The sequence below is a fragment of the Lithobates pipiens genome, unplaced genomic scaffold, assembly GCF_037356315.1.
Source record: "Lithobates pipiens isolate NorthernLeopardFrog02 unplaced genomic scaffold, aLitPip1_a1.2 Scaffold_10, whole genome shotgun sequence".
NCBI lineage: Eukaryota > Metazoa > Chordata > Amphibia > Anura > Ranidae > Lithobates > Lithobates pipiens.
This window is the reverse complement of record NW_027507686.1, coordinates 89,293,306-89,304,881: the sequence shown is the minus strand read 5'-3', so window position 1 is coordinate 89,304,881 and position 11,576 is coordinate 89,293,306. Positions and strand designations below refer to the sequence as shown.

Sequence of the window (11,576 nt, the reverse complement as noted above, 5' to 3'; positions counted from 1 at the left end):
AAGCAACGGCAGATACATCAGATCGGTAACACATTGGGAAGTCTCCCAAAAAATATTACTCAGGTGGTATTACACCCCCTTCATCACAGCAAAATTTATCCAGGGTAGTTCTAATACTTGCTGGAGAGGTTGTGGAAGAGTTGGTACTCTACTTCATATGCTTTGGGAATGCCCCCACCTCAGGAGTTTCTGGCGGGGGGTATTCTCCTTGGTTTCTAAAGTTACTGGCATTCTTATGTCAGGTTCTCCTACACTGGCAATACTAAGTTTAGACATAGACCAATACCCGCCACCCCTCAGAATGATAGTTGTACAGATACTGTCCACGGCCAGACTATTGGTAGCTAAATACTGGAAAACCCCCTGTCCCCCCAGTATGGGAGAATTAGTCAGAAGAGTAGATGAGATGTATAAATACGAACAGATATTGGCCAGTATGGAAGGAAAATACTTACATTTCTGTACACAATGGTCTCCATGGACTGACATCAGGAAAATTGTTTGAGTTGTTGTATTATTCCTCTGTTTTTGTCCAGTTACGGTGTAAAGACATCACCGTTACTTACCTGTTTTTTGGTTTAATTTTACAATTGCAAATATAAATGTAAAAGGTGGGGCTTGTTAGCCCTCTGGTGTTCAGAGGGTTGCTTTATATACTTCTACTGCGCTGTTGGAGACTATAAGTCGATACGTGACTATCTGTGATTGTTATCCGACTGTCTGATCCAGGGGCTCGAGATCATCTAGTCCGGATAACCCCTTCCATGCGGGAGAGTCTCCCTTGGTGGCTACAGCAGAAAAATCGTTTCCTGGGTCACAGTGACAATGGATGCCAGCAGCAGAGGTTGGGGTGCTCTCTGTCTCTCGGAAGTAGCCCAAGGCAGTTGGGATTTCCCTGTCCAAAGCGTGGTATCAAACGTGCTGGAACTACGAGCTGCCTTTCAAGCGCTGCAAGCTTTTCTTCACCTGACATCAGGAACTTCAGTTCTCCTTCGAATGGACAATACAACAGCTGTATCTTACGTCAAAAGACAGGGGGGCACTCGCAGTCTCTCTTTGCTGAGGGAAGTAAGCCCGATTATGTCCTGGGCCCAGTCGAATCTGATAGATCTGATGGCGGTTTATCTTCCAGGAGTTCAAAATGTCCAGGCAGATTTTCTTTCAAGATTCTCCCTGGACAACAACGAATGGTCTCTCCACAGCGAGGTATTCGATTGGATTCTGTCTCTGGGGATCCTACCGGAAGTGGACCTGTTTGCCTCCCCATGTAATTTCAAACTGAAGAAATATTACACGAGGTGTCGTTGCCCTCAGGCCTTCAGAGTGGATGCCCTGATGGACCAGTGGAGATTCCACAAAGCTTATGCCTTTCCCCCGACTCCGATCATTCTCCGATTTCTGGTGAAGCTCAGGTGGAAAGAGGTTGAAGTAATAGCGGTTCTTCCGTATTGGCCCAACAGGCCGTGGTTCCCACTTTTGTTGCAGCTCAGTTTCCAGGATCCAGTTCCTCTGCCCTCCAGCCTGGATCTCTTGTCACAGGGAACGACTCTTCATCCATGCCCATCCCAGCTCCATTTGATGGCATGGTTTTTGAGAGGGAAAGGCTGGAAGCATTAGGTTGTCCCGACACTGCAATCGCTACTTTACTGAATGCTAGAAGACCAGGTACCAACAAGGTCTTTCAGAGAATTTGGTCAAAATTTGTAGATTATGTGTCCACAACCAACGGTTCGTGTAAAGACCCGAAGATAAGGGATGTTATTGGCTTTCTTCAGACAGGCCTGGACTTGTCCTTATTGGTGAGTTCCTTGCGGGTCCAGGTTTCCGCAATATCTGCCTTTTCAGGTGTTTCCTGGGCCAAGCACCCTCTCACAAAACAGTTCTTCAAAGGAGCAGTGAGGCTCAGACCTCAGAGGAAACCGAGGTTTTCTAAGTGGGATCTCCCCTTTGACCTGGATTACTTTTCAGAGAAAGATTTACATCATGGGGATCAAGTATCTATTAAAGAACTTTCTTGTAAAACTGCCTTTTTAGTAGCCATAACGTCAGCTAAGAGGGTTTCGGAGATCAGTTCTCTAGACTGTAAGGAGCCGTTTCTCACTTTCTTCCCTGATCGAGCAGTTTTGATTCCTATGTTAGGGTCAAACCAGAAGGTGTCAACCGTTTTCCATGAAAATCAGGAAATCGTTCTTCCAATCTTTCAGGCCTCTGAAGATTCTGGTATTCATCCTTTGGACGTTGGGGACGTTTTCAAGCAATACTTGATAGCCACAGCTCCTTTCCGGAAATCTGATCATCTGTTCATCCTTTTCTACGGAAAGAATAAGGGTTTACGTGCTTCTTCCCGAACTATTACAGCTTGGATCGTTTAGGTCATCCAAGGGGCTTATAAGGCTAAGGGTTTGGCTCCTCCAGAAGCGGTGACGGCTCATTCTACTAGGAGCGTTTCTACATCTTGGGCGGCTGCCCGTCACGTTTCTCCAGAAGTGATTGGTAAGGCGGCTTCATGGTCGTCAATCAATACATTTATGATGCACTATTGTGTAGAACCAGCGTCCTTGTCTTCGGTTAATTTTGGTTTGAATGTCTTATCTGTTGACGGTGCCAATTAAACCTTTTTTTCTTTATCCAGCAATTGCCCACCTGGGTGTGTATGGCTAGTTATTTCCCATACGTAGGCTGCCATGGAGTCTATCAGGAAAATTGAAAATTTATATCAAATACGTAATTTTCCTCCCGTTTGCTGGAGTAGGCTAAGTTACGGAACACAGTCTCTGGATAGAAGCAAAGATTTATGGGAGTGGGGTCCTATGATGTATGAGAGGCGGGATTAACCCATATGTAGGCTGCCATGGAGTCCATCAGGAAAGGAAAATTACGGTAAGTATTTGATACAAATTTTCCATTTTAATATTGCACAAAGATAACCCGTGTAAATACAAAATGCAGTTTTTAACCGCTTCCCGACCGCCTCACGCCGATATACGTCGGCAGAAGGGCACATACAGGCAAAATCACGTACCTATCAGAAGGTGGAAAGAAAGCAATTCTATCACTTGAAATGCAAACGAAGGCACCTAGTGGCGCTAAACAAAATCCACACTGTTGATTAGCAGTGTGCTATAATAACTAAAAGATACCCAACATGAAAAAAAATGTGCATAAAAAATAATCAACAATACAATCAATATTGATGAAATAGCAACAAAAAATACAATCAAACAAAAAAAATTTACAGTCAAAAAAATATATATATTATATAAATCACACAAATAGTGATACTGTGAGTAAGTGACAAAGGTGAAAAATAAAAAATGACCACAAGAACAAATGGTGCTCTAATACAAATGTGTAGTTCCAAAGTGAGTTCAATTAATCTTCAATCAAGGAAAATTGATGGAAAGCAGTAATCCTAATGGTGGCAATAGTTCAAAAAATGATTAATTCAAATAAACATTCTGTAGCCAAGTGTCCATCAAGTGAAAAGCCTCCACCGCACCCTTGGTGCTTGTGCCCCCCTTGTATAAAAAACTCACCAAAGGTATTGCCCAGCACTCTCGTGTCAGGCAAAAGCGCTTATAGTGTATACAACTGATGATTATTTTCTCCAAGCCACTTCTTATGAGAACTTCGCAAGCAGAGGATAGTCACTTATTATCTCAGAATTACCTCAAGGAGACAAAAGAAACTTCCCATAGTGCAATAATGTAAAGCTAGTTTAATAAAACGTCAAATTTTAAAATCACACTCACATGGGTCCAATAAAAAACAGGCACTTCAAATAGACAATCCACTGGTCAATTCAAAGGTTCTCCCCTCATAAGCATTGGTGAGTATACTGGAAGCAGGCTAGGTAGTGTCACATAGCACCGTCTCTATACAAGGTATCTGTGTGGTACCTGACAGCAGATATCTCAAATTGAAAACAGCGCCAAATGGTGATATTCCGTCCTTCAATCAGTATGTTCTCCTCCCTCCGCCTTCTATCAACTTGATTACTGTGTGTGCTGGTCGCCGTATAGCCACGCCCCCGACATGTTTCGTCCAATGGACTTCCTCATGGGTTTGGCTATCCAGTTGTAACAACCCCCCTTTTATTTGCAGCCACAGACGACCAAACACTCCCCCTCCATGTAACCACTCCCCTCCCATATCTTCCAATTGGCCGACGAAATCCCACAATAAGTGGATCAGCGTCAATACCATCCCCAACCCCTAACAGACTCTATGTGTGACAGGCACTCTCAGTATCCCCCCCCATTGCTCACATCCCGATCGGACAAATGCAATCACATAATACAAAGAAGGCACATTAACCTACCCTTCTAACTCATTGTCCGGTCATAACATAGCAGTAAATGTTTTCATTCACTCGGCGCGCATGCGCGGAACATTCAGGGACGCTCGTAAATTTCGTGTGCTGATTGGTCAAGTCTAGGCGTCGCTGTCCTCACGCACAACACCGCCTACCACCCCAGACCGCCCACTACACCCGCGCCATTATGGTACACCCCGGTGTCACTAATGAGTTGCGCACACGCCAATACCTAAACTTCGTTGTGGCGAGCGGCTCAAAAGACTTCCCCCTTACGCCCCCGTCCTACTCATGGCTCTCCCCCTACACCCGCGCCATCTTGATACACCCAAGAAACAACGCCACATGACCTGCGCAACCATCATGCACTGAGTGATATCCTGGAAAAAATATTAATGATTTTCAGTCATCTGCACTGCACTCCTAACGAGATGTCATCCAAATCCAAAAGGGAACAGTGCCACAGACAATGCTATTTTAAAGCGGAATCCCATCATAGATGCCATAAATGTGCACATAACTAAATCACACATAACACACTAGCGACCCCCTCACCTCCAATAAGCGAGTCCTAAAGCAGTGTGTATATGCAATAAAAAACGCATGTCCACCGACTCATAGCAACCTAAGTGGATCCACCATAACTATGCCATACAATAATGCAAAAAAATAAAATATGAATAAAAATAAAAATAAAAATAAAAACAAAATAGAAAAATAAAAATAAAAACAAAAATAAAATGAAAATAAAAATAAAGTTACAAATAAAATAAAAATCAAAATAAGATAAATATAAAAATAAAAATAAACATAAACATAAAAATAAAAATAAATATACAATGAAAATAAAAATCAAAGTCGAAATAAAATAAAAAGCAATACAAGTGATCGGTCAGAGGAGGAGAACATATCGAGAATTTGCAAAAAAATATATGTAAATTTAACCCCCCTACTTAAAATCAAAATGCTCAATGTCACCCTTATTTTTAAGCATCAAGCTTACACAACCAATGCCTAAGAGTTCACATAATGGTAGGAACAATAAAAAATATATATATATAATGTATATGTAAAATTAAACTTTCTCATCAAATATAACTCTTTACCGAAATATGCATGAGAAATGTGCATAAAAAAAATATCAATAAAAATGCTAACTACCATAAATAAGCTGCATTATCCCCCAATAAGGATCATATCATCCCAGTTCAAACACAATCTAAAGGACATTTGATAAAACAACCACAGGACAGCGAGGCGGCCAACCCCCCAACAAACAAAAAATCTTGTCAGGAGTTATTGATGAAACTATTGACATCCAGCTCGATATTCATACCCGCTGGTGCCAAACTCCTCATCAAGAAAATCCACCTCGTTTCCCTTTGTGACAGGTCTCTAATACGGTTTGAACCCCTCCAAGAATGGTGGACATGGTCAATACCGCAAAACTGTAACAGGGCTGGATCCTGCTGGTGGTGCTCTTTAAAGTGCATAGACACACTATGGTATTTGTACCCCTTTCGTATATTCGCAAGGTGCTCAGAAATTCGGACCTTCAATTGCCTTTTAGTGCGTCCCACATAATAGAGTTTACATGGGCACCACAGTAGATATACTACATAAGTCGTGTTACAGGTCATGAATTCCTCTATCTGGAAGGATTCCCCGGCCCCGTTAGTCACTGTAGCAATGCCCCTATTGATCTCTGAAACCGTCCTGCAACATATGCACTTCCTGCATGAAAAGAGTCCTTTTAGATCCCCAGAGATGGTAATTTTCAATGGTGGATCCAAAACCTTCTTGACTATCCTGTCACCAATGTTTGGAGCTCTTCTGTAGATGAATCTGGGAGCAGTTGGTAAAACCGCACCCAGATATCTATCTTTCCCCAAAATGTGCCAATGTTTAGCAAAAATAGATTCTATGTCTCTATATTGGTGATGGAAACCCGACAAGAATTTAAATTGGTGTTGCGTTCGATCATCGCTTTTTAACCGTTCTTGCAGACATACATCCCTAGGTGTATTGCCCACTTCCTCTATCACTTTCTCAAGGTAAGTGCAATCATATCCCTTCTGCAAAAATCTTTCCTTCAATATACCTGACTGGGACGCAAAGTCCGTATCTGTGGTACAATTTCGGCGGACTCGCAGGAACTGGCCTTTCGGTACATTCTTTATCCACGAGGGGTGATGTCCACTCCTCGTTGACAAAAAACTATTTCGGTCCGTAGCCTTAAAATAAACTATCGTACTGAAGTGATCACCATCTCTAGTTATAGTGAGATCCAAAAAATTGACAGAAATAGGACTGATATTGAAGTCCAATCTTATGTCATTTAGATTGGAGTTCAATTGTTCTGCAAATTCGTGGATAGCGGGCTCAGTACCCAACCAGATGATCAAGATATCCTCAATAAACCTCTGGTAAAAGATCAACTGATGTGGTCTATTAGAGAAAACAGCCCTATCTTCCCACTCTGCCATGAAAAGATTGGCCAGGCTTGGGGCATACTTGGCACCCATAGCCACGCCAACCTTCTGTGAGTAGAAATCTCCCCCATACCAAAAGTAGTTATGGGACATGCAAAAATCCAAGGCATGTCCCACAAACACCTTTTGAGCATGGGGGATATCATCCCTTCTGCTTAGAGCCCAATTGAGGGCCAGGAGTGCATCCTGGTGTTGGATAATGGTGTAAAGACTAGCAACATCCGCTGTTGCCAAAAAAACTTCAGCATCAGGGGGAATTTGTATCTCATTTAGCGTCTTTAAGAGATCTGTGGTATCCCTTAAGTAAGCCCTTGTGTTTTTAATGCTAGGTTGGAGAACTCTATCAAGATACTCCCCCAGTCTCGCCGTAACTGAACCTATACCGTTGACTATCGGACGTGGGGGGGGGAATAATTTGGTCCTTATGTATTTTTGGTAGGGTGTAAATAACTGGTATCCTACACGCACTTGGTACCAAATATTTAGTTTCTTTAACATTTAAAACCCCTCTACCATAGCCCCATTGGATCAAAGCCTCCAGTTGGTTTTTATACTCATCAGTAGGGTCTCCATCCAATTTTCTATAAGTAGTGCTGTCACTTAATAGTGTCTTTAACTGGCTATCGTAAAAGGATTTATCCAAAACGACCACCCCCCCTCCCTTATCCGCCGGGCGTACAATGATATCTTTTCTATCCTCTAAGGACTTAATCCCATCCTTAAAATAACGAGCATTGACACCTTTCTTAAGAGGTAATGCATCCAAATCGTTGAGTACTAAATTTTTAAAAACTTCGACAAAATGATTGCTGGGGATCTGAGGGTTGAACAAAGAGCGATTTTTTAAACCACTATCACTCCTGGTATCAACTAAACTCGTAATAGAACAACCCTTAGAGGGATGCATGAGAAAATGCTTTTTGACATTTAAAGAACGCACATATTTATGAATGAAAATGGGTACTATTGAGTGCAAGATATCTGCCTACGCATATGACATGCTGTTCTCGCTGACGAATCCCAGAGTTTCCTTGCCAAATCTCCTTCGGGAATTCCAGATATACAGGATACTTCTTGAAATCAGAGGCCATGGGGGTTGCAGTCCTCCCGCAAACGTTACTAGACTTGCAGTCCAATTTTCATTTTAAATGGACCCATACAGCCCTTAAGTACTTAGGTACTTACATTCCACCGGACATCACACGTACGTTTATGTTGAACTTCCTCCCACCCCTTGTCAGTAAGATCCGCAGTTTGCTTCACGGGTGGCATTCTGGCCTCCATTCCTGGTTCAGGAGATGCAATCTCATTAAAATGAACATACTCCCTAAATTTACCTATCTTTTCCAAGCTCTCCCGATCCAGATTCCAGTCCCATTTTTTAAGCAAGCTCAATCCCTGCTCACTCAATTTAACTGGGCCCAGAAAAATCCCAGACTTAAGCGGTCACAGCTGACATTGTCTAAACAACAGGGAGGGTTGGTTTTCCCTGACTTGCGACGCTACTACCTGGCCTCCCATCTGGGGCGTGTATTGGACTGGCATCGAAACAAACTTTCTAAGCTCTGGGTGCAACTAGAACAATCTCACTCCCGAATTCCGCTAAGAAGCGCCATGTGGTGCTATAAGGATTTACCCACAGAATTGACGTCACATCCCACTATAGGGGCTTCGTTGAAAGTCAGTCACCTGATCGCTACCCAAAACACACTCACGTCTTTGACTTCCCCCTTATTCCCTATATGTGGCCATCCGAACTTTGAACCGAGGACCCACTTAGAAATTCCAACCTAGACCATGCGTCTAAATTCGTCATTGATGGAAAATGGCCTTCTTTCTCAACCCTAAGAGATCCGACAGGGCTTTTCCAACAGCCTTTTTGGAGAGCGGCGCAATGACATCATTTTCTCCATTCCATTCCCAATCCTCAAACTTTCGCCCGTCCTCAGATGGAGTTTGAGACTCTATGCAGGAGCGAAGGCCCTTTGGCCCACATTCTCTCTCAAACATATCACCCACACTTAACCTGTCTGTCCAACTGGGAAAAGGACCTTAATTGATGTTTTCCCCAGCACAGAGACAACGCATTATCACTTTGGCTCTCAAAACCTCGCTTTGCACGAAGATACAGGAGACGAATTTTTAACTTCTAACCAGGTGGTATTTGACACCATCAAAGCTGCATAAATGTTTCCCCTCTTCCTCGAACATATGCTGGAGGTGTGGAGAAGAAGAGGGCACGTTGCTCCACATTTTTTGGTCCTGCCCCAGCTTGGTGGACTTTTGGACAGAGATCCGATGCATAACACAAAAATTCACAGACTTCTCCATCCCGGAAGAGGCTGCATTCTTTCTCTTGCACCATTCACAGATTCCCATTAAGAAGTACAAAAAATCTATTTAACAGCATGTGATAAATGTGGCGAAATCCTGCATCCCTCTCTATTGGAAAAAATGTCCCCCCCCCCCTTTCATTACTCACTGGCTTAGAAAAATAGAGGACATTAAAAAAATGGAGGACTTGATCCTCACATCACAAGGTAAACAAGAATTTTTTAAACAAACCTGGGGCCTCTGGAATACCTTTATATTCTCGCTGGAAGGATGTCGCCTGCTATCGCCTTAGTGCTCTGAGCTTGACTGGCCCCTTGGGCAGTGGCTGCCATCGTGTCTCGTCCCATTTTCTCCTTTCCTGATCTTTCACCCCTTCTCTTTTATGCCTTCCTCCCCTATCTCTCACCCCCTCTTTTGGAAAAAGTGAAAAATTGGCAATGACGGCCCCACACCCCCCTCTGGATGGATTATGCTGGAGGGACCTGGGGTTTGTGTGACCCTGGATCTTGGTACAGTACTTTATCCGTGCCTCGAATCATTATGATTGATGGAAGGCAGACTCACAGTTGCAAATATACCAGTATCAAGTATTGTTCAGCTGCTTTTTGCTCTGTAATTCCCTGTTGCATTATGTACTCGGGGGACCCTCTTCCCCTGTTTGGAGGAAAAATTATATTTGAAAAAAAAAAGAAGCCTACGACACCTGGTATTCCCAGGCGGTCTCCCATCCAGTTACAAATCAGGCCCGACAATGCTTAGCCTCCAAGATAAGACGAGATGGAACAGATTCAGGGTGATGTGGCCGTAGCCAATATCTTCAGGCACGCTCAACTCTCTTGACAAACGCCAAGAAGGTCACCTTGGGAACAAGCGGAAAAAAATAGGTTAACGGCAACAACATAAAAAGAAGAATACGGCATCTGGAAATCCCAGGCGGTCTCCCATCCAGGTACTAAACTGGTCCCAACCCTGCTTAGCCTCTGAGATCAGATGAGATTGGGCTCTTTCAGGGTGATGTGGCCATAGGTGATTTCTTCAGGCACTCACAACCCTCTTGACAAACACCAAGATGGTCACCTTAGGAAACAAGCAAAATAAAAACAGGTCAACGCCAACAGCATAAAAAGATGCCTACGACACCTGGAATTCCCAGGCGGTCTCCCATCCAGGTACTAACAAGGCCCGACTCTTCTTAGCCTCCAACATCAAACGAGATCGGGTGCTTTCAGGGTGATGTGCCCGTAGGCAATTTCTTCAGACACTTTTAACCCTCTTGACAAACGCCAAGATGGTCACCTTGGGAAACTAACAAAAAAAACAAGTCAACGCCAACAACATAAGAAGAAGCAGCAGGTGGTTTCCCATCCGGTAAGTATTTGATACAAATTTTCCATTTTAATATTGCACAAAGATAACCCGTGTAAATACAAAATGCAGTTTTTAACCGCTTCCCGACCGCCTCTTGCCCTTTAAGAGGCAGCGGGGGCGCGCTCATGTGCCCACAGGAAGCTCCATAAGTCCGGTCGCGGGTCCCGCAGACTCAATCACCACGGGGATACCTGCGATCACCTCACGGAGAGGAAGAACGGGGAGATGCTAAAGTAAACAAGCATCTCCCTGTTCTGCCTAGCAACAGTGACACTGATCTCTGCTCCTTGTGATTGGAGCAGAGATCAGTGATCTGTAAAACACAGCCACGCCCCCTACAGTTAGCAACATGCCCCTAGGACAAACTTAACCCCTACACTGCCACCTAGTGGTTAACCCCTTCACTGCCAGTGTCATTTACACAGGAATCAGTGCATTTGTATAGCACTGATTGCTGTATAAATGACAATGGTCCCAAAAATGTGTCAAAAATGTCCAATGTGTCCGCCATAATGTCGCAATCACGATAAAAATCGCTGATCGCCGGCATTTAAAAAACTATATATATATATATATATATATATATATATATATATATATATATATATATGCCATAAAACTATCCCCTATTTTGTAAACGCTATAACTTTTGTGCAAACGAATCAATAATCGCTTATTGCAATTTTTTTACCAAAAATATGTAGAAGAATATGCATTGGCCTAAACTGAGGGGAAAAAAATTTTTTTTATATATTTTTGGGGGATATTTATTATAGCAAAAAGTAAAAAATAATGATTTTTTTTTCAAAATTGTCGCTCTTTTTTTGTTTATAGCGCAAAAAATAAAAACCGCAGGCGTAATCAAATACCACCAAAAGAAAACTCTATTTGTGGGGAAAAAAGGACGTACATTTTTTTCAGGAGCCACGTTACATGACTGCTCAATGGTCAGTTAAATCAATGCAGTGACGAATCGCAAGAAGTGCTCTGGTCAGGAAGGGGGTAAATTCTTCCGGGGCTGAAGTGGTTAAGCTCACACGCACTTGGGTTATGCAGCAGTGCAACGA

General features: G+C 43.0%; 1 pseudogene; it reads right to left on the bottom strand.

The window, feature by feature from the left end:
• Positions 1-10,269: 10,269 nt before the first annotated feature.
• LOC143945205 (5S ribosomal RNA) lies at positions 10,270-10,388 on the bottom strand (annotated as a pseudogene).
• Between the last annotated feature and the right edge of the window lie 1,188 nt (positions 10,389-11,576).